Source organism: Ornithorhynchus anatinus, chromosome 11 (genome assembly GCF_004115215.2).
Source record: "Ornithorhynchus anatinus isolate Pmale09 chromosome 11, mOrnAna1.pri.v4, whole genome shotgun sequence".
Classification (NCBI taxonomy): domain Eukaryota; kingdom Metazoa; phylum Chordata; class Mammalia; order Monotremata; family Ornithorhynchidae; genus Ornithorhynchus; species Ornithorhynchus anatinus.
The window spans coordinates 11349195-11371940 of record NC_041738.1 but is presented as its reverse complement, the minus strand read 5'-3'; the positions used below and the strand labels follow the sequence as shown (position 1 = coordinate 11371940).

The following is a 22746-nucleotide window of genomic DNA, read 5'->3' as shown; positions in this document are numbered from 1 at the left end:
GCCTCAGTTACCTCATCTGTAAAATGGGGATTAAGAGTGTGAGTCCCAAGTGGGACAGGGACTTTGTCCAACCTGATTAATTTGTATTTACTCCAACACTTAGAATGTTACTTGGAACATAGTAAGTGGTTATCTGGAGGCTCATTGTGGGAGGTTATTGTGTCTGTTTATTGTTATATTGTACTTTCCCAAGTGTTTAGTACAGTGCTTTGCACAAAGTAAGTCCTCAGTAAATATGATTGAATGGATGAATGAAGCACTATTATTATTATTATCATTGTGATTATTTCAGCAAGTGCCTGAACTTGGGTCTATGAAGGCTCGTGACTCACGTCCTAGAACAGTTCTCTACACACAGTAGACACTCAACAAATTAGAGCTCATTGTGGGCAGGGAACACATCTGTTTGTTGTTTTACTGTACCCTCTCAAGCGCTTAGTACGAAGTAAGCACTCAATGAATGTGATTGAATGAATGAATGAATGAATTGAATAAGTGGATGCATTTTATAACCTTTGGACTCAATTATTTCCAGAGAAATACAGTTTCCCCTGGTAATTTAGGGCAAATTTTATTTTAGGCTCAATTATCCAGGTTTCCTGGGTGACACAGCCCATTATTCCTGGCTGACACCTAGGTTTTAGATTTCCAAAAAGTACTGGAAAATTGAAGCCTGGTTTCCTGATGGATAGGGTTTCTCTCTCCACAGGAGGCTTGGTCTGGGAGATCTAAGTCAGGTGGAAAACACGGATGGAGCAGGGCCATCGACCGGTCTTTCTCTCGTGAAAGAGGCTAAGCTAGCACCAGTTGGCAGGAATTGACATCAGTCAATCAATAGTATTTATTGAGTGCTTACTGAGTGAAAAACACTATTCTAAGTGCTTGGGAGAGTTCAAGAGAAGCAAAACACAGGCTGCCCTCAGCAACTGTTGAGGTGTATTAAGTGTTTACTATGTGTTAAGCACTGTACAAAGGGTTGGGGTAAATTCCAGACAATCTGATTAGAATCCCTGACCCTCAGGGGCTCAAAAATGAAGAGTTGGCAGAGAGCTGACAATCTAATGGGAGACTATAAACAGATGAAGGTAATTAAAAATTGGGAAGTGGAGGAAGAAGAGAAAAATTACAAGTGGTGGTGCAAATGTATCAGGATGATAGCTGAATGATTAATTGGATATACCATTGCTAATGTCTAAATGGAAATGTTAGGTGACTTAGGTGTAGATTAATCAGAGAAGGCTTCCTGGAGGAGGCAGAATTTTTAGGTGGCCTTTAAAGATGGGGAGAACTGTGGTTGGTGGACTTTTGCTCTCTACGCTCTCTTCAGATTGACAGTGGGTGAGAGAAGAGGGAGGGCCTGGACCTAAGGGTGGAAAGTCAGAGATGACTGCAGTAGCAGCAGTGTGGCCTAGTGAAAAAAGCCCAGGCCTGGGAGTCAGATAGCCTGTGTTCTAATTTGGACTCTGCCAGTTGTCTGTTGGGTGACCTGTGCCTCAATGTCCTCATCTGTGTAATGGCAATTCAATACCTGTTCTTCCTCCTACTTAGATTTTGAGTTTCATGTAAGGCAGGGACTGTGTCTAACCTGATTTGCTTGTATCTACCACAACACTTAGGATAGTGCTTGATACATAGTGAGATTTAACAAATACCATAATAAATAGGAGAAGACAGTGGAAATGTAAGGAGGAGGAAAAGAATATAAGATACTGAGTTTGGAAGGGTTGTTATTCCCTCCCCCATTGGAACCTCAATTTCTCAGTCAGAAATGGGAAATACAGTCATCCTGCTAGAAGGCAGTTTTTCTGTCCTTTATCTCAGCCTTCAGAGAGCTCCATTCACCTCCAAACACCCCAACAACCAAGTTTAGGAGTTTAGAAAACTCAAACTCCAAGCAAGCTGGAGCATGCAGGCAAAAGGAGAGATTAAAGGATTCCACCACGCTGCCTGTTGATTAATTTTTTATATAAAACATTTCCTGCCAGGATAAGCATCTAGAAACTGAGGTGGGTGATGGCTTGTATACCAAAGACCGGGAAAATCCATGACTCAAGAAAAGGTCTGGGAACCAGAGCTACTGAGGCTGCAGTTCAAACTGAAATCCCCGGTCTTTATAGTAATGAGCCTTAGTGGACAGTGCCTAGCTGGTGCCAGTTGACCAGGAGGTTAATGAAGAACAGAAAAAATAAGAAATCTATCAAAAATGCTGGCACTTATTTATATAAGAATCAATAGATCTAGATTCAAATGGCATCAGATCCTTATAGACATGGAACACTCCCATCACCCTGAGTATTGATCAGAGTTAGGTAGGCTGGGAGCGTATTCTAACCTCAAAAGAACACGATTCATGTCTTAAAAATCCCCACAAACCCTTTCCACCTAATGATAAGACACACTTATGTGTCTTGCAGTTCAGACTTAAGAGTATGGTGTTTGACATTATTTATTATCAATAACTGTTCCATTGAAGCTTTTGGAAAGGGGAGAGGAAAGTGTTTTTATCTCATTAACATGTCTTTGCTGTTAACTATTTACAATATTAGCTCCCTTTGATCTTGCTTTTGATTACAGTGTGCAAACAAAGCTAGTGTAATCTGTTATTATTTCCATTAATAACCAAGTATCTCTGGCGGTTGACAGGGCAATTTGTTATTATCGCTGCCTTTGTGCATTAGAGGTTGACTCCCTTCTTCCCATCCAACATGTTTAGAAACAGAAAAAAGGGTGTTTATCTGCCTTTAGGAACCCAGAGACATTGCCCTTTTCAAATCGGTTGAGTGAGACCGGGCAGAGTATTGGGATGACTAGGGTGGACCCACAGTGTAAGTAGGAGGGAGAACAGATATTGAATCCCCATTTTGGAGATGAGGGAACTGAGGCACAGAGATGTTTAGTGACTTGTTCAGGATCACACAGCAGACAAGTGGCAGAGCTGGGATTAGAATCCCGGTCTTCTGACTCACAGGGCTGTGCCCTTTCCATTAGGCCACACTGTTTCCCAACTAGCAGTGGTGGTGGTAGTAGTAGTAGTAATTGTAACAGTACTAGTAGTCATAGCATATATTGAGCAACCTCTCGGTGCAGTGTATTGTATTAGGGGCTCAGAACGTACAGAATGAAAAAGAAACATAGCCCTCCACACTTTCTTAAGGTATTTGTTAAGCGCTTACTCTGTGACAGGCACTGTGTTAAGTGCTGAGGTAGGTACAAACTAATCAAGTTGAATACAGTTCATGTCCCACAAGGGGCTCACAGTCTTAATGCCCATTTTACAGATAAAGTAATTGAAGCCCAGAGAAGTGAAGTGACTTGCCCAAGGTCATACAGCAGAGCAATAGTTAGAACCCGGGTCCTTCTGACTCTCTGGCCCAAGCTTTCTGAAATCTACCAATCAATAAATGGTATTTATTGAGCGCTTGCTCTGTGCAGCGCATTATACTATGTGCTTTGGAAAGTACAATACATTAGAATTGGTTGGACCATCACTACCTAATAGGAAGAGAAACAGTGTGGTCTAGAGGGAAGTAGAGAAGCCTGAGGGTCAGGGGATCTAGATTCTAATACTGGCTCTGTCATTTGCCAGAGTGAAGCAGCGAGAAGCAGCGTGGCTCAGTAGAAAGAGTCCGGGCTTGGGTGTCAGAGGTCATGGGTTTGAATCCCTCCTCTGCCACTTCTCAGCTGGATGACCGTGGGCAAGTCACTTCACTTCTCTGTGCCTCAGTTCCCTCATCTGTAAAATGCAGCGTGGCGCAGTGGAAAGAGCACGGTCTTTGGAGTCAGCGCTCATGAGTTTGAATCCCAGCTCTGCCACTTGTCAGCTGTGTGACTGTGGGCAAGTCACTTAACTTCTCTGTGCCTCAGTTCCCTCATCTGTAAAATGGGGATTAAGATTGTGAGCCCCACGTGGGACAACCTGATTCCCCTCTGTTTACCCCAGCGCTTAGAACAGTGCTCTGCATATAGTAAGCGCTTAACAAATACCAACATTATTATTATTAAAATGGGGATTAATTGTGAGCCTCACGTGGGACAATCTGTTTACCCTGTATCTACCCCAATGCTTAGAACAGTGCTCTGCACGTCGTAAGCACTTAACAAATACCAACATTATTACTATTACTTGTCTACTGGGTGACCTTGGGCAAGTCACTTCACCTTTCTGTGCTTCAGTTTCCTCATCTGAAAATGAGGATTCAATACCTGTTCTCTCTCCCTTTTAAACTGTGAGTTCCACAAGGGAAGGGATTGTGTCTGATCTAATTATTTTGACTCTACCCCAGAACTTAAAACAGTGCTTGGCCAAATTTAGCAAATGGTTAACAAATACCACACATATTATTATTATCATCATTATTAAGGAACTTGCATTTAATTAATAATAATAATTATGGTACTTGTTAAGTGCTATGTGCCAAGCACTGTACTGAATGCTGAAGCAGATAAAAGTCAGTCAGGTTGGACCCAGTCCCTGTCCCACATGGGGCTCATACACATAACTCCCATTTTTACACATGAGATAACTAAGGACCAGAGAAGTGAAATGACTTGCCCAGGACTCACAGCAGAGAAGTGACAGATTCAGGATTAGAACCCAGGTCATTCTGGTCCCCAGGCTCATGCTCTGTCCACTAAGACACACTGCTTCTCTTTGAACGGGGGCGGTTAAATATAAAAATATCAACAACACTATCAAACTAAAGAAATATAATAGATGCACCCACATGAGTGTTATGGGGATTGTAAATAACTTTATAAATCCTAGAGTTGGCTGAAGGGGTGATTTGGATTGGGGACTGGGAGAGAAATCAGGGCAGCCTGGTTGGAGGAGGTAGGATTTTAGGAGAGCTATGAAGTGGGGAAAGCTGTGATCTCTCTGATGTGGGAGGGAGAGGATGGGGCGGGAGAGCCGAGAGAAGTCAGCAACCTCCCCGTTCCATGCTGCGTCCATAAAGTCCATCCTTTTCTGGGCCGATGTATTCTCCATTTGAAGCTCTCCTTGCTGTTTTCCAATCTTCCAGTTGGACTTCCCATTTCCCTAATGACTTCGCTCCCTTCCCCTCATTGCCTGCCACACTTTGCTCCCAGCAGTCTGCCGTTCTGCCTCATTATTTGGGACTCAGTTTCACTCTGTCTTTTAAATGTTTGTTTTGCCCTCCCTGCTTGAGCTTTGCCCTTCCCCCCTTGCCTGTTCAGTGGCTGTGCCATCTTCCTGATGTCATCCTTCTCTCCATGGAGTCAGGTGGCTGTGAGCCTCTCTTCAGGGACAGAGAGCTGTCTTAGCTGCAGAGCTTCACCAATGATGCTCCTCTCTGCATCTGTCGTGAGCAGGGTTGAGAGTGATGTGAGTGAAAATGACAAAATTCTAAAGCCTGGTTTGAAGGGGAAGTCCACTTCTCACCAAATCACCTCCTGGGATCACTTTTCTCCTTTCTTTGTCTCTCTGTGCATCATCGATCAGCAGGCCCCTGCCCAAGTAGCGGAATTCAGTGCCAGTGTTCAGCCCAGACTTTTTGGTGCGGAAATCTGCCCATCAGCCTTGCCCTTCATCTTCGGCCTAATCACCTATAGCAGACGCACAGAAATGGTAAATGACCTATCCAAGGTCAAACAGCAGGGAATATCACAGAGACAAAATGAGACATTCTAACCACTCCCTGGGGTTTTGCCTTGGACTCAGCAGTGTTAACAGCCCCCCAAAAGAGTATTGCTGGGTCAGAATGCCTGCATGGGCAGCATTGCTGAATCAATCAATCAATCAGTCAATCAACAGTACTTTCTGAGCTGCCTGCAGATACTGTACTAAGGGCTTGGGAGAGTACAATACAACAGAGTGGGTAGACATATTCCCTGAACACAAGGAGCTTACAGTCTAGACAGGGAGATGACAATAATATAAATAAATCAACACATTATGGTTATGGACATAAGTGTTGTGTGGCTGAGGGTGGGGTGAATAAGGGACATAAATCCAAATGCAAGGGCGACAAAGAGGGAGAAGAATATGGGAAGCAAGGGCTTAGTCGAAGAAGGCCTGTCACTCATTCAGGCAGGGAATATGTCTGTTATATTGTTGCACTGCAATAATAAATAAATAAATAATGGTATTTGCTAAACACTTACTATGTTCCAAGCATTGTTCTAAGCACTGGTGTAGATACAAGGTAAGAAGGTTGTCCCACGTGGGGGTCACAGTCTTAATCCCCATTTTACGGATGAAGTAGCTGAGGCCCAGGGAAGTTAAGTGACTTCCCCAAAGTCACACAGCTGACAAGTGGCAGACCCGCGCTTATTACATTGCTCTAAGCTCAGTAAGCATTCAATAAATATGATTGATCGACTGACTAAAGGCCTCTTGCAAGAGATATGATTTTTAGTAAGGGAGGGAGAGTGGTGGTCTGTCACATATGGAGGGAAAGGGAGTCCCAGGCCAGTGGGAGGATGTGAGCGAAGGGTCAGTGGATGAGACTGAGGTAGAGTCAGTAGGTTGGCATTAGAGGAGTGAAGTGAGCTTGCTCTGATGGAAATCAGCAACTTATGATAGGAGGGGGCCAAGTGATAGATCAATGCCAGCCCTCCTTTCTGGCCAAGTACCTCCCTCTCAGACATGCGCTTCTAGAGCAGAGTTTCCCTCTTCTCCCCAACATGACTTGGGGACCTCCAGATCACCTCAACCCCTGCACCACAAACCCCTTCCTCCATGTCCCAACTCCCATGCTGTGGCTGTGCATCTCTGGTTGTCTGGGGGAGAAGCAGGTAAGCTCGTTGTGGGCAAGGAATGTGTCTGTTTATTATTGCATTGTACTCTCCCAAATGCTTACTACAGTACTCTGCACAGAGTAAGCGCTCAATAAATATGATTGAATGAATGAACTTCCCATGTCTCCCCAAAGCTGCATTCGGTTGGTGGTGCTTTATTTTCTCATTAAGAAAGCCTTTTGGTTTTTCTCCTCCAACTTCTAGATTACAAGTGCCTTGGGGTTTCAAGAAAAGCACAAAAGCCTCATGTATTCATGTGACAGCCCTGCTCGGAGAGGACAGATGTGAAATAGTAGAGCTCTCTCAACCCTAATATACACTGGCTCCAGGAGACCCCAGCCTTCTAGAAGCTCCGGGTTATTAGCCAGCCTTCTCAAGAACTAATCACCAGCTTTCAAGCTTCGTAAGGCGACTCTGAAGCTTTACTTTAACCCCCCGATACACAAAAATGTTTGTAGTGCTACCCACTGATAAGGATACTATTAACATGCATTAAGTGTGACCATAAATCTTTCCTTTCTGGAACAGCAATAATGCAGCCTTCTGCCAGTCTTAACAAATGCAATATTTAGTCTGCCCCTATGAGAGTGCCTCAATCTGGACTTCAGGAGCAGACACTCAGGGAGGAGCCTGAGGTGTGGGGAGAAGATGTGAGTTGCATGACCTGCTCCCCTGTTTTAGTAGCAGTGTTTGTGTCGGTGATGGTAGTAATAGTAGTACCAGTAGCAGAAATAGTAGTAGTAATAATATATATTACCACATATTCAATCCATCACCAAATCCCATTGGTTCCACCTTCACAACATCACTAAAATCGACCCTTTTCCTCTCCATCCAATCTGCTACCATGTTAATACGATCGCTCATCCTATCCTGCCTGGATTATAGCACCATCCTCCTTGCTGACTGCCCAGCCTTCTATCTCTCCCTACTCCAGTCCATACTTCAATCTGGTGCCCGGAATATTTGTCTACAGAAATGTTCAGGACATGTCACCCCCCTCCTCAAAAAACTCCAGTGGCTGCCCATCCAACTCCATATCAAATGAAAACTCCTCACCATTGGTTTTAAAGCACACCATCACCTTGCCCTCTCCTACCTCACCTCGCTTCTCTCCTACAAACCCAGCCTGCACACTTTGGTCCTCTAGTGCTAACATTCTCACTGGGCCTCGGTCTCACCTGTCTCACTGCCAACCCCTAGCCCATGTACTGTCTCTGGTCTGGAACACCCTCCCTGCTCAAATCCAACAGACAATTACTCTCCCTGCCTTTAGAGCTTTATTGAAGGCACATCTCCTCATTCATTCATTCAATAGTATTTATTGAGCACTTACTATGTGCAGAGCACTGTACTAAGCGCTTGGAATATACAAATCGGTAACAGAGACAGTCCCTGCCCTTTGCCGGGCTTACAGTCTAATCGGGGGAGACGGACTAAATCCCACTTTTCCTTATCTCCCACTCCTTTTTGTGTGGCCCTGACCTGCTCCCTTTGCTCTCTCCCCAACCCCGAGCCCCACAGCACTTACGTACATATCTGTAATTTTATTTATTTGTGTTGACGTGTCTCCCCGCCTAGACTGTAAGCTTGTTATGGGCAAGGAATACTGTTTATTGTTGTACTCTTGCTTAGTACAGTGCTCTGCACCCAGTAAGCAGTCAATAAATACAGTTTAATGAATGAATAGGAGCAGTAATGATATTTATTGAGCACTTATATCCAGGACATTGCATCCAATCTGTCTCCCCGCTTAGACTGTAAGCTTGTTATGGGCAAGGAATACTGTTTATTGTTGTACTCTTGCTTAGTACAGTGCTCTGCACCCAGTAAGCAGTCAATAAATACAGTTTAATGAATGAATAGGAGCAGTAATGATATTTATTGAGCACTTATATCCAGGACATTGCATCCAATCTGTCTTTGTTCTCTTACTCTTGGCTATTGGACAGTCATCCATTTTGAGTTACTGTCTCCAGCCTGATGATCTTATATCTACCCAAACCCAACAGTGCATTGTTTTTTAATGGTATCTGCTAAGTGCTTACCTTACACCAGTTACTCTACTTGAGCTCTGGGGTAGATAGAAGATAATTAGTTTGGACAAGTCTGGTAGAGTACTGGAAACTCTCCAGGTGCGATCCTGAGAGGGAATTGTTATGATTAGACTGAACCTCCTTAAGGGCAGGAATTGAGTCTTGAATGTCATTCATTCAATTCATTCAACTGTATTTACTGAGCACTTACTGTTTGCAGAGCACAGCACTACGTGCTTGGGAGAGTACAATGCAACAATGAACAGACACATTCCCTGCCCACAACAAGCTTAAAGTCTAGAGGGCAGGAGAACTCACTTCTCCTGTGAGTTCCCACTGGACTGTGTTATACGGTTCCAGGGATGGTATAGTTTTTGCAGTGTGAATCTGAGATGAGTAGGATTCAATAAATCATTGCTGTCTGGAATCTGGTGATGCCTGATGTTCCCTGTCTTCAGTGGCATTGAGGGACAAAGGCGGTGGAGAAGACCGCAGCGGTTGCCAAGGCAACCACCTGCTGGGTCACCGAACCAACATTATGGCACTGGCAATGGGCTGCACTCACTTCAATCACCAATGGGTTTGTGGGTAAGTGCTGGGAAGAGTGCAATACAACAATAAACAGACACATTCCCTGCCCACAATGAGCTTACAGTCTAGAGGAAATTCCTGCAAATGCCCTTCTGCCCACTCACTCGTTGCTTTCCAGGCTCCAGTGGGAACATGGCAGGTGTGAGTGGGAAAATGAGAGGCACTGGGCAAACCATCGACACCAGAATCTGTCCTTCCACACAGAGAAGCAGCATGGCCTAGTGGAAAGACAATGGGCTTGGGTGTCGGAGGACCTGGGTCCTAATTCTGGCTCTGCCACAAACTTTGCTATGTCACCTTGGGCAAGTTACTTAACCCCTCTGTACCTCAGTTTCCTCATCGGCAAAATAGGGATTAACTATCTCTGTTCTTACTACTTAGACTGTGAGCCCTACGTGGGACAACCTCATTACCTTGTATCTACCCCAGTGCTTAGAATAGTACTTGGAACATAGTAAGCACTTTACAAATATGATTATTATTATTATCATTAATCTCAGCTCTGCCACTTGCCGGCTGCGGGAGCCTGGGCAAGTTATTTGACTTTTTCTTTAAAGTGGTATTTTCTAAGCACTTACTATGTGCCAGGCACTATATTAAACAATGGAGTAGATACACAAGAATCAGCTTGGACATAATCCCTGTCCCACATAGGCTCACAGTCTTAATCTCCATTTTACAGATGAGATAACTGAGGCACAGAGAAGTTAAGTAACTTGCCCAAGGTTACTCAGCAGACAAGTGGCAGAGCTGGGTTCAGAACTAGGCTTCAGGTCCTCTGATTCCCTGTCCTGAACTCTTTCCACTAAGCAACACTGCTTTTGGGACTTCTCTGTGCCTCAGTTTCCTCATCTGTAAAATGGGGATTGAATACCAATTTCTCCCTCTTAGACTGTGGGAGAGGAACGGTGCCCAACCCATTATCTTGTTTCTAACCCAGAGCTTCGTACAGTGCTTGGAACAAAGTAAGCCCTTAACAAATACCACAATAATAAAATCCCTTCCAGGTAAGTCTGCTGCAGCCATCCTTGTCTCTGTCTTTCACTCCAGCAGAAACCTAGGCCATAGAGATCAAAAGAAGAGACAGAGGTTTGACCACAGTCAGTCAATCAGTCAATGAAAAGTACTTACTGGTGCTTATTCCCTGCAGACCACTGTATTAAATGCTTGGGAGAGTACAATAGTGTAAGTAGACACATTCTCAACCCTCAAGGACCCAAAAGGTAGTAATGTAAATGGGTCTGAAACCATAAATATTCCTACAGTGAGACAGCATGACTTAGGGGAAAGAACATGGGACTTGGAAACAGGAGAAAACTGTTCTAATCTCTCAGACCTGCTGTGGGTTCTAGGACAAGTCACTTAAACTCTTTGGCCCTTGATTTTGTCCTCTGTAAAATGGGGATAATAAGTATTTACCTCTTCCAGTTCCAGGTAAACTGGTGTGAGAGTGAGTTGGAAAATTGTACATCAGAGTTGTAAATTATATACCTATAATTCTATTTATTTGTATTGATGCTATTGATGCCTGTCTATTTGCTTTGTTTTGTTGTCTGTCTCCCCCCTTCTAGGCTATGAGCCCATTGTTGGGTAGGGATTGTCTCTATTTGTTGCAGAATTGTACTTTCCAAGCACTTAGCACAGGGCTCTGCACACAGTAAGCGCTCAGTAAATACGATTGAATGAATGAATGAAATTGATCCCACTTGATAAATGCCAGGTATTACGTCTACTTTAAACAAACCTTACAGGGAATGGCTAATGTCACTTTAAAGTTTCATTTAAGCTCTGCATTCTTAGCTCACTAGAATGTGACGGTAAGCCCTGATCTTCTGAAAAGGAAATGGGAAAATCCCCTTCACAAAGAAAGGACTTTATAGTTATTTCATTACCTCTGCAATTTTTTTGAATCCCCAATTTAACGTGGCTGTGAGTCATATTTGTATTAGCCGAGCCCCTTAGGAAACAAAATAATCGGGTTATTCATATACCGGGAGAGAGACTCGAAAGCCCTTGCCAAATGAATTTTAAAAAAAAATGAAACCTAGGTGATCTTATCACGCTTAATAATCTCCGCAAATGGTATTTTGGTCTCGGTGGGAGGCTAACTATTTGTATGTAATTCCAGGCCCCCGAGGGCGTTTCTTGGGAATAATTGGAAAACTCTCTGCTGGCCCTAAAGTCTGCATCTCCTGTGGGGAGACCTGTCCAAGAGTCCAGGGGTTCCGGAGATGTTTGTGGAAAGAGGAGGCCTTGCCAATTCCTCATACGGACACTAGATGGAGGCTCTCGGCTATTTTGTCACTCTTTTTTGTTGTTTAATGGTATTTGTTAAGCCCTCACTATGTGCCAGGCATTGTAGTAGGAGCTGGGGTAGATACAAGATAATCAGGTTGGACCCAATCCATGTCCCACGTGAGGCTCACAGTCCTAACCCCCATTTTACAGATGAGGTAACTGAGGCCCAGAGAAGTTAAGTGACTTGCCCAAAGTCACAAAGCAGACCAAGTGCTGGGGTCAGAATTAGAACCCAGGTCTTTCTGACTCCCTGGTCCTTGTTCTATCCATTAGGCCATGCTGCTTCTCATTTCTTAGAGTTTGCCATGGGATGTAATTTGACCTGTGCTGGCTTCTCTGACCCTCTCCTGACACCTATCATTATCTTTATTAATACCATTATCATTATCATCAACATCATCATCATCATTATTACCATTACTATTATTTAATGGTATTTGTTAAGTGCTATGTGGCAAGCATTGTTCTAAATGCTGGAGTAGTTACAAATTAAACGGTCTGAAACAGTCCTTGTCCAAGATGGACCTCATACTAAGTGGGAAAGAGAATAAGATTTTAATCCACATTTTAAAGTTGAATCCAAAGCATCGAAGATCACACAGCAGGTAAGTGGTGGAGCTGGGATTACTACCCAGGTCCTCTGACTTCCAGGCCTGGGGTCTTTCCACTAGGCCATACTGCTTCTACTTTATTATTATTATTATTATCTTTGTTAAGTGCTTACCATATGGTGAACATTGTTTTAAGCAATGGGGTAGAAACAAATTCATCAGATTGAAAACAGTCTCTGTCCCATATAGGGTCCACATTTTAAGATAGAGAAGGAGCTGGTAACTTGCGACCATTTTAAAGGTGAGGAAACAGAAGCCCAGAGAAGTTAAATGCCTTCCCCAATGTCAACAGGACAGTGGCAGAGTCAGAATTAGAACTCGCATCTCATGACTGTTAGTTCTCCATTCTTTCCACCAGCCATGGTACCAGACCACAGTGGTCAGCTAGATGGTCTAACAAGTGGCCCCAGTTCACCTGACATTCGGATGATATTTATTTACATTTCAGTGGCCAGCCTCCCAACTTCCATTGAGTCCCCTGGCTCTGACATAGCACCAGTGTTCACAGGATCCAAATGTTCACAGGGTCCCAGGAGAGGAATGCAACACCTCTGGAACAAGAGAGGAGATTGGCATTCCCGCAAGAAAGTTCTAAGATTGGGAAATGTATGTGAACTTTAGTAAAATGGTGCCTGTGACATCATCATGCTAGGCTGCATGTTTGGCATAACACGTGTGTTGTCTCTTGTTACCTCTGGGATTTGTGAGGACTGTCAGCGGACACCCGAAACCCAAATCCCTAGGCCCCAGTTAAGCCCCCAGTGGAGAAAGAAATACCAGAAAACTCCCTTTTCTCCCTCCTCGATCCATCAAGTTTGGGGAAGAAATCGCATTAACTTCATGCTGCAGTGAAACTCATTAATTAGATATTGGTTCTCTCAAAATAATGTCTCAATTTAATCAGGGGGCTCTTCCCCAGAGGACTAATCACGGCTTTTCCCATTTAAATTTCTGCATTAAGAGGAAGGATGGATGATATTTAACTGAAAGTGAAAACTGATTCTCCAAATCCTGAACCTTCCGGGATTGGTGGGTTAATTCAGCAGAAGGTTTCCAAATTGGGTGTGTGATCCAGTCAGCTACTTCTCGATGAAGGGTAGGCAGAGCAGGGAGAGGGACATCTGCTTTGGAGCTGCGTCTCTGGGCTCTTATCCCTAATCACCCAGAGGCACTGTAATGAGCGCTCTGGAGAGTAATACAGTAGTAGCTTCATTGCCCCACCCTCTCAATTTGTAAACTTGTTTTGGGCAGGGAATGTATCTACTAACTCTGTTATTTTGTACTCCCCCAAGCACTTAGTGCAGTGCCCTGCACACAGTAAATGCTCAATAAATACCATTGATGATGATGATCTTCTCCCTCCCTACTCTGTACTGACCCCCCTCCTACCCTAAAGCATTTATATCTTTATCTTTATATTCGTTTGACTTCCCTATTTGTAATTGATTTAAGTGTCTGTCACTCCCACTTGACTGAAAGATCCTTAAAAGTAGAAATCATGTCTAGCCACATATTGGGGTCTCCCAAACACTTAGTACAGTGCTCTGCACACAGTCAGAACTCAATAAATATCATCAATTGGTAGCAAGACCCATGTTCCCTGCCTTTAAGAAGCTAACAATCCGCCTAGCGGCAAAACCACGGGCTTGGGAGTCAGAGGATGTGGGTTCTAATTCAGGCTTTGCAAGTTGTCTGCTGTGGGACCTTAGGCAAATCACTTCACTTCTCTATGCCTCAGTTACCTCATCTGTAAAATGGCGATTAAGACAGTGAGCCCCTTGTGAGATATGGGCTATGTCCAACCTGAAAAGGTTGTATCTATCCCAGCCCTTAGCACAGTGCTTGGTACATAATAAACACTTGCCAAATTACATAGTAAGATCATTACCATTTCCTTGTCCCAAATTAACAGAGACAGCCCTTCTCTGCTTGCCTGTGCATTTACAGGAGGAAATTGGATGGACATTGCAGCAGAGGTGGGGACAGGACACCCTAGTTATTGAATTGATCATCCAAAGTATTGATCAGGTGCTTTGAGGGTATGGAGCACCAAACTAAGCAGTTGTGAGAAAAACTAAATAGAAACCTGTGGTCCATGCCCTCCAGGACTTATGATCTGACAGTAGGGAGGGCAAGCAGACACACATTTTTGAATACACAATCGATAATAATAATACAGTTCTTTGCACAGATTAAGTGTTTAACAAATACTACCATTCTTCTTATTACTATCATTGTTATTATTATTATCTTGTACCCACTAACTGTACCCACCAACTATACCCACCAACTACCAGTCAGTTGGTCAATAGTATTATTGTTTACTGAGTAATAGAGTGAAATAGAGATAGAAGATCTAATCCCTGCCCTGACAGAGCTTGCAATCTAGTAGGGGAGACAAACAAAATCATTCACAGAAAGAAGATTTTAAGTTAGAGTGGAAGCTCCTGAAGGTCAAGGATACTGTCCATTAATTCTACCATACACTCTCTAGGTGTTCAGTAGAGTACTTGGCATGAGTAGGTACTCAATAAATGCCTTCCAGTAATTAACATATAGATGAGTAAGGTCCACTATGACTCAATCAATCAACTGTATTTACTGAGCACTGACTATGAGTAGAGCACTTACTAAGTGCTTGGCATTGGTGGAAGAGAAGGAGAAGCTCAGGTCTACAGAAGAAGACAAGAGGTCACAATAACTGTTTGGGACAATGGATCCTGTTGCTATTTTCTCTGCTGGGAGTAAATATTTTCTGACCTGATTATGCTGTTCTATCCCAACACTTAGTATAGTGCTTAGTACATAGTAGGTGTTTAAACAAATATGGCAGTGATTAATCTTGTTAATCCCCATTTTCCCTGGAGGTGCAGAGAAGTGAAGGGACTTACTCAAGGTCACAGAATGGGATTAGAGCCTAGGTTCTCTGACTCCCAGGCCCAGGCTTTTTCCACTGGAATACACTGACCTCTACGTGTTCTTGTGCAACATCTTCCATGATCCATTTCCTCCATCCCTCATTATACCATCGACTGGAGTGAGGGTCTACAAGAACATCACCTAGGCATCCTTAACCTCTCCTGGACTTCCTGCCTCTTTTTGGATTGAACCTCTCTGGTCAGTCTTTCCAAAGATGGTCTTCTCTTTTTTTAAATTGATTTCATTTTCCTTGTAATGGTATTTATTAAGAGCATACTGTGTGTTAAGCACTGTTCTAAGCCCTTGAGTAGATACAAGTTTATCAAGGTGGACACAGTCTCCATCCCACGTGGAGCTCGCAGTCTAAGAAGGAGGGATAACAGGTATATAATCCCCATTTTACAGTCCAAGGACACGCACCAGGTAATTTTCAGAGCTGAGATTAGAACCCAGGTCCTTTGTATCCCAGATCCATATTCTTTGCCCTAGGCCACATTGCTTCTCATTCTCTGCTTCTTCTTCCTGCTCTTTCTCCTCTTCCTCCTCCCCCTGGGGCTGAAGGCCTGGAGAAAGGGATGAGGCAGGGGTCTAGAAGATATAAGCACAAACAGGAGGTGATCAGGTGGTTGGGAAGAAGAGGCTCAAAGACAGATATTTCTGCCCAGGTTTTAACTATAGAAAAATCCCAGAAGAGTTTTCAAATCTAGGAGTTTGGTCCCCAGCCAGATCCTCTCCAATTCCACTGCCCAGGGTGTACAGTGTTTTTCAAGGGAGTTCACATGCATGCTCTATACAGGTGACATTTTCATCCTGGAAATGTATCGTCTTCCCAATTCAACTCCTGCCACAGGGCACAACAGCCAACTTGGAATGCACATTCAAATATCCCCGAGTCGTTATATTAGAGGCTATCAGAACGTATTGCTTGAAAACAAAAAATTAATCAAAATGTCCCATTTTAGCATTGCTAGCAGCAGCAAATCACAGCAGTACTGCAGAACTGATTAACTACTTATTAAATAATAACAGTGGGGACAGGGTTTTAAAATATCAAATTAGTCTAGAAAAGCTCCCAGCAAAATGTCAAAATGGGGGCTCAATCCATAATGCGTTCCCAACAGGAAATAATTCCTGAAGGGTCATGTGATACTCCAGAGATATAAGCTTCCTGAAGGCAGGAATAGTATCTACCAACTCCATTGTAATGATGATAATAATAATATTAGTAGAAGTAGTAATAATAATAATGATAATAATAATGTTGGTATTTGTTGTGCACTTAACATGTGCCAAGCACTGTTCTGAGCACTGGTGTAGATACAAGGTAATTAGGTTGCCCCACGTAGGGCTGTCAGTCTTCCTCCCCCTTTTACAGATGAGGAAACTGAGGCACAGAGAAGTTTAGTGTCTTGCCCAAGGTCACACAGTTGACAAACGGCAGAGCTGGGATTAGAACCCTCGACCTCTGACTCCCAAGCCCATGCTCTTTCCACTGAGTCATGCTGCTTGTTAAACATTTGTCAGTCAATTGTATTAATTGAATATTTACTGTGTGCACTCACTGTATTAAGCACTTGGGACAGTACAGTAGAACAATATAACAGACACATTCCCTGTCCACAATGAGTTCATGATCTAGAAGGAGGAGACAGACAATAATATGAATAAAACAAAATAAGATTACAGATAGGTACATGAGTGCTGTTGGGCTGGGAGGGGAGATGAATGAAATGAGCAAGTCAAGGCAACAAAGAAGGGAGTGGGAGAAGAGGAAAGGAGGGCTTAGTCAGAGAAGGCCTCTTGGAAAAGTTGTGGCTTCAATAAGGCCTTGAAGTTTGGAAGAGTAATTGTCTGTCAGATATAAAGAGGGAGGGCGTTTCAGGCCAGAGGCCTTTATTATATGCTAAGCATTTTACCAAGTGCTGGGGTAGATACAAGTTGATCAGTTGGGACACAGTCCCTGTCCCACATTGAGCTCGCAGTAGAAGAAGGAGGGAGAAAAGGTAGTGAATGTCCATTTTACAGATAAGGAAACCAAGGCCCAGAGGTCCGCCCAATGTTACAGAGCAAGCAAATGGTGGTGAGCACTCTCTCAAGTGTTTAGTGCAGTTTTCTACACACAGGATGTGTTCAGGAAATAACACTTATTGATTGCACTACCCCATTGGACTGGAGGCTGTTTGTCTAACAACTGCATTGTACTCTCCCAAGTGCTTAGTACAGTGTTCAGTACACAGTAATCAATCAATCAATCAATCAATCATATTTATTGAATGTTTCCTGTGTGTGGATCATGGTACTAACCGCTTGGGAGAGTACAGTGTGACAGAGCTGGTAGACACGTTACCTGCCCACAGAAGGAGCAGTGGAAGAGAAAAAGAAAGAAGACACCCTTGCCATTTTCCCCTCACTGTCCAGCACCGACTGCCAGCTCTTCTAAAGTGAGATCGCCTCACGCCACACTTCCCATGCTCATTTGGCAAGCGGGGGTGACCTGTGACCTCCCACCTGTCAGGAGTGTGTTCGGGGCCCCGGGGACATGGCGGGGTGGGATTGGCGAAGGAAGCTTGTAGGCTGCAGGATCCTCTCAGGTGAGCTCTCCTCTGAGCCTAATTGGGACGACCTTGGGTGTAGCAGTTTCTGGATATCTTTGACATGCATCCGCTATGAAGATGAATGAGTTATTTAGGTAGCAATCAGCTTTGCCGGTTTAGCCAAAGTGCATCCATTCCTCTTCAGGCCTATTAAGGCTAGGATGAACTTTCCAGCTAATGCACAGCGCAATCACTACCTCTGCGGAGGTGTCAGACCCCTAAATATTTTGTATTCACTAATGAAAAACTTCTTTAAAATAAGAGAGCCGGAGAGAGGTTGGGAGGGAGTTGAGGGGGGAAGAAAAGTCAATAAAGAGCCAGAGATTCAATTAAGAGTTTAGGGAGCTGTCGGTTTTCATTAGCTCTGACTCTGACTTATATCTCTAAGGTCAGCGAATGGTCAGTGTGGTGATGTGGAGGGGGATCTTGGATTCAGAACAGACTGGGTTTTTAACAGGATGATCCCAGATACTTAAGTGCTTATTATGTGCCAAGCACTGTACTAAGCACTAAGTATTAAGGGAAGCAGCGTGGCCTAGTGGAAAGAGCAAAGGCCTGGGAAACAGAATGTCATACAGCCTAACCCTGCCTCCTCCACTATCTTCGGTGTGACTTTGGGCAAGTCACTTCATTTCTCCATGCCTCAGTTACCTCATTTGTAAAATGAGAATTCATTCAATCGGATTTATTGAGCGCTTGCAGTGTGGACAGCACTGTACTAAGCACTTGGAAAATACAATTCAGCAATAAAGAGAGACAATCCCTGCCCACACTGAGCTTACAGTCTAGAAGAGGGGAGGCAGACATCAAGACAAGTAAACAGTCATCAATATAAATAAAAAGAATTATGGATAGATATACATCAAAACAAGTAAACAGGCATCAATATATAGATTTATATATATCTATATCTATACATATATAGATATAATACATGCATATTTACATAAATGCTGTGGGGCGGGGAGGGGGGTAGAGCAAATGGAGCAAGTCAAAAAGATGCAGAGGGGAGGAGAAGCTGAGGAGAAGGGGGAGAATTAAGACATTGGGCCCTAAGTAGAACAGGGACACTGTCCAACCTGATTAGCTTGTATGTACCCCAGCGCTTAGAACAGTGCTTGACACATAGTAAACACTAATAAATACCATTATCATTATTATTATTATTACTCTCATAGAAAAGATGCAGTTCTTGTCTCAAATGGAGCTGAGAGAGACTCAGAGGTCCTGGCCAGCCTCATTACAAGAGTTGCTTTAAATAAGTTGAGAATTGGAGAGCTGAAAGAGAGTCTGTGTTCCAGTGTCTTATACGTATTATACATACTGTGGTACTTGTTCAGTGCTTACTATGTGCTAAGCACTGTTCCAAGGGCCGGGATAGATACAAGGTAAACCGGTAGTCCACAGTGCCCTGTCTCCATGCTGGCTCCTCCTGAGAGAGATGAGCTGGCAGGGTACTCACCTCCACTCCTGCTGGCATCCGGGACTGGCAGGTTCTCAGAGGGTGGCCAGTTCAGAGTCTAGTGGGAAAGAGACTCTGGCATGCTATGGGACCACCCCAGCAGCTTCAAAGCCTTATTGAAGGAACATATCCTCCAAGAAGCCTTCCCTATACCTTCATTTTCTGTCTCCCACTCCCTTCCATGTCACCCTTGCACTTGAATTTGCTCTCTTTATCTACCCTTTCCTCAGCTCCATAGCACTTATGTAAATATCTGTAATTTATTTATTTGTGTTAATGTATGTCTGTTTGTTGAGGTTATATACACTCAAGGAACACCCACAGCTCCCATTCCACTAGACCACACCTGTGCAGCCCATAATCTTCTAAGGTTGACCCCAGTCTTCAGGGCCTGCTGGAGAAATAGAGAATGCAGAATTCAGACCCTTTTAAATTTTAGATGTAATAGATTAATTAATTCATTTATTCAGTAGTATTTATTGAGCACTCACTATGTGCAGAGCTCTGTACCAAGCACTTGGAATGTACAATTCAGCAACAGATAGAGACAATCCCTGCCCAATAACGGGCTCACAGTCTAAATGGGGGAGACAGCAAAGCAAAACAGAACAAAACAACATCATCAAGATAAATAGAATCATGGAGATATATACCTCATTAACAAAATAAATAAGGTAATAATATATACAAATATTCATACGAATGTCTGTCTCCCCTTCTAGACTGTAAGCTCATTGTGGGCAGGGAATGTGTCTGTTATATCATTGTGCTATACTTACCCAAATGCTTAGTGTAATGCTCTACACACAGTAAGCACTCAGTAAATACTATTGACTGGCTCACTGATAAAAGACTCTGCCAGAGAATTCTGGGTGTTCCTTAGCTTTTAAGCCTCCAAATAAAGTGTGAATAATTGCAAGCTCCTTGAGAGCAGTTAATATGCCTTGTGCTAGTTTTTTAAATTGTTCTTGGGGTAGTCATCAAATGCTTACGAAGTGTCCCAGCACTGTGTCAGATTCATTCACTAAGTCATTCAGTTGCATTTATTGAGCACTTACTGTTGCAGACCACTGTACTAAGTGTTGGGAGAGTACAAAATAACAAAAGACAGACACACACTCTGCCCACAATGAGCTTACAGTCTAGAGAGGGAGAAAGATATTAAAATAAATAAATTTTAGATGTGAGATAATTATACCCAGCAGAATCCCCACCCCATACAGTGGAAGGGAAACCAAGGATAATAATAATAATTTTGGTATTTCTTAAGTATTTACTGTGAGCTAGGCACCATACTAAGCACTGGGGTGGGTACAAGCAAATTGGGTTGGACACAGTTCTTGTCTCACATGGGGCTCACCATCTTAATCCCCATTTTACAGATGAGGTAACTGAGGCACAGAGTGGTTAACTGATTGCCCAAGGTCACACAGCAGATAAATGGTGGAGCTGGGAATAGAACCCAGGTCCTTCTGACCCCCAAGCCCGGGCTCTATCCAATAGGCCATGCTGAGTTGAGGAAATTGTGGCCCAGAGAGCTTAAGCGACTTGCTCAAGAGAGCACAGCAAATCAGTGACAGCTGGAGTTAGAATTCTGGTCTCGTAATCCCAAACCCATACCCTTTCTACTGGACCACACTTCTTACTTCTCCTACTCAATAAATACCAATGCTACTTCTCTGCATGTAAAAATCCGGCTGGTTTTTACACTACAAGTTAACAACCCAGCTGATATCTGTCTCATTAACCAGAAACACAAGGTGGGTTTAGCTCTAAGGCTTTTAGTCATAACTCATTGAAGATCATGAAGACCATCTTTTCTAGGTGGTAGAGCCTGGAAGCGAGTCTCCTGATTGGTCTGTAGTCTTCTTGATTGACAGCTATTGCCAGGAGAGGAGTGGGGAAGGAGGGCTCCTTCACCTGACCTTGACTTTGCCTGGGGTCTGGACCGCCCCCGTTGCTAAAAACAGTGGTTGTAGGAGAGCACTGTGACCTGCTGGCTAGAGGGTGGGCCTGAGAGCCTGTCTCCCCCTCTAGGATGTAAGCTCATTGTGAACAGGGAATGTGTCTACCGTCCCTATTATATTGTACACCCCCAAGAGCTTAGTATAGTTATCTACACATATTAAGTGTTCAATAAGTACATTTGATTGACTGATTGAAGAATTCCAAGAGCCCTAACAAGTGATTTGAAGCTGCAGGTCCGTGGTCTCCTGGAAACACTGCTGAAAGACGATGATGGTATTTAAGTGCTAACTATGTGCTTGTCATTGTTCTAAGTGCTGGGGTAGATACAAGCTAATCAGATTAGACACAGTCCATGTTTCACATGGGGTTCACAGCATTAATCTTCATTTTAGAGATGAGGTAACTGAAGCACAGAGAAGGAAAGTGAATTGCCCACGGTCACACACCTGACAAGTGGCGGAGTTAGGATTAGAACCCAGGTCCTTGTGACTCCCAAGTCCATTCTCTATCCACTAGGCCATGCTGCTGCCTGCTGGGACCAGACCTGGAGTGACTCTCCAGCAGGGGAAACCAGTAAATCAGACCCTCTAAGACCCAAGCTTTGAGTGAAGATTGTAGAGGGCTAGAAGCAGGAGGCTGGGTGCATTTCCAGAGCTTTTCAACCAGATGGGAAGTTCTCACGGGATAAAGGAAACCTGACTGGGATAGTGGATATGACATAGAGCGGACTGAAACGTGTGTGTCTGTGTGTGTGTGTGTGTGTGTGTAAGCATCAATCAATCAATGGTATTTATTGAGTACTTACTATATGCAGAGCACTGGACTAAGTGCTTGGGAGAGCACAATGTAACAAAGTTGGAATACATATTCTCTGCCCACCAGTAATTTATAATCTAGAGGAGGTGATGGACAATAAAATAAATTACAGATATGTGATGAGGGGCTGAAGGTAGGTGGAATATCAATTGCTTAAAGGGGACAGATCCATAAGCACAGGTGTTGCAGAAGCCAGAAGGAGTGGGGGAAACCACAGGTTAGTCAAGGTAGGATTGTTGGAGATATGATTTTAATGAGGTGGGCAGAGTGGTGGTCTGTCTGAAGGGGTAGAGGGAGGATGTGGGCAAGGGGTCAGTGGTGAGATGTGGGCAGGTTGGATTTGAGGAGGGAAGTGGGCAGGCTGGCCTATATTAGGAAATCAGGGAAGTAAAGTAGGAAGGCTGACCGGATTGAATGATTTAAAGCTCATGGTGAGGAATTTCTGTTTAATGTGGAGATGGATGGGCAACAACTGGAGGTTCTCGAGGAGGAGGGAAACATGGCCAAATGGTATGCTAGTCCCTTTCAGTGGTGCAGAGGTGGGGTGAGGGGCCAGACTGTGATTATGTGACTGTATCTGATAAACTTCCTGCTTCGCACCTTCTGACTCCCACCAGCCAGCAATTAAATCATCTCATCTATAGAAACCACCTGCCAAACTTGAGTGTCAGAATCGCCGCTGGTCAAAGAAT

General features: G+C 43.7%; 1 long non-coding RNA gene across 1 annotated transcript; it reads right to left on the bottom strand.

Moving 5' to 3' along the window:
• Positions 1 to 4731: 4731 nt before the first annotated feature.
• On the bottom strand, positions 4732 to 12864 carry LOC120638694. Its single transcript, XR_005660566.1, has 2 exons — positions 12737 to 12864; positions 4732 to 5565 (listed from the first exon to the last, which is right to left on the bottom strand). It is a non-coding gene; the product is annotated as an uncharacterized LOC120638694 (long non-coding RNA).
• Between the last annotated feature and the right edge of the window lie 9882 nt (positions 12865 to 22746).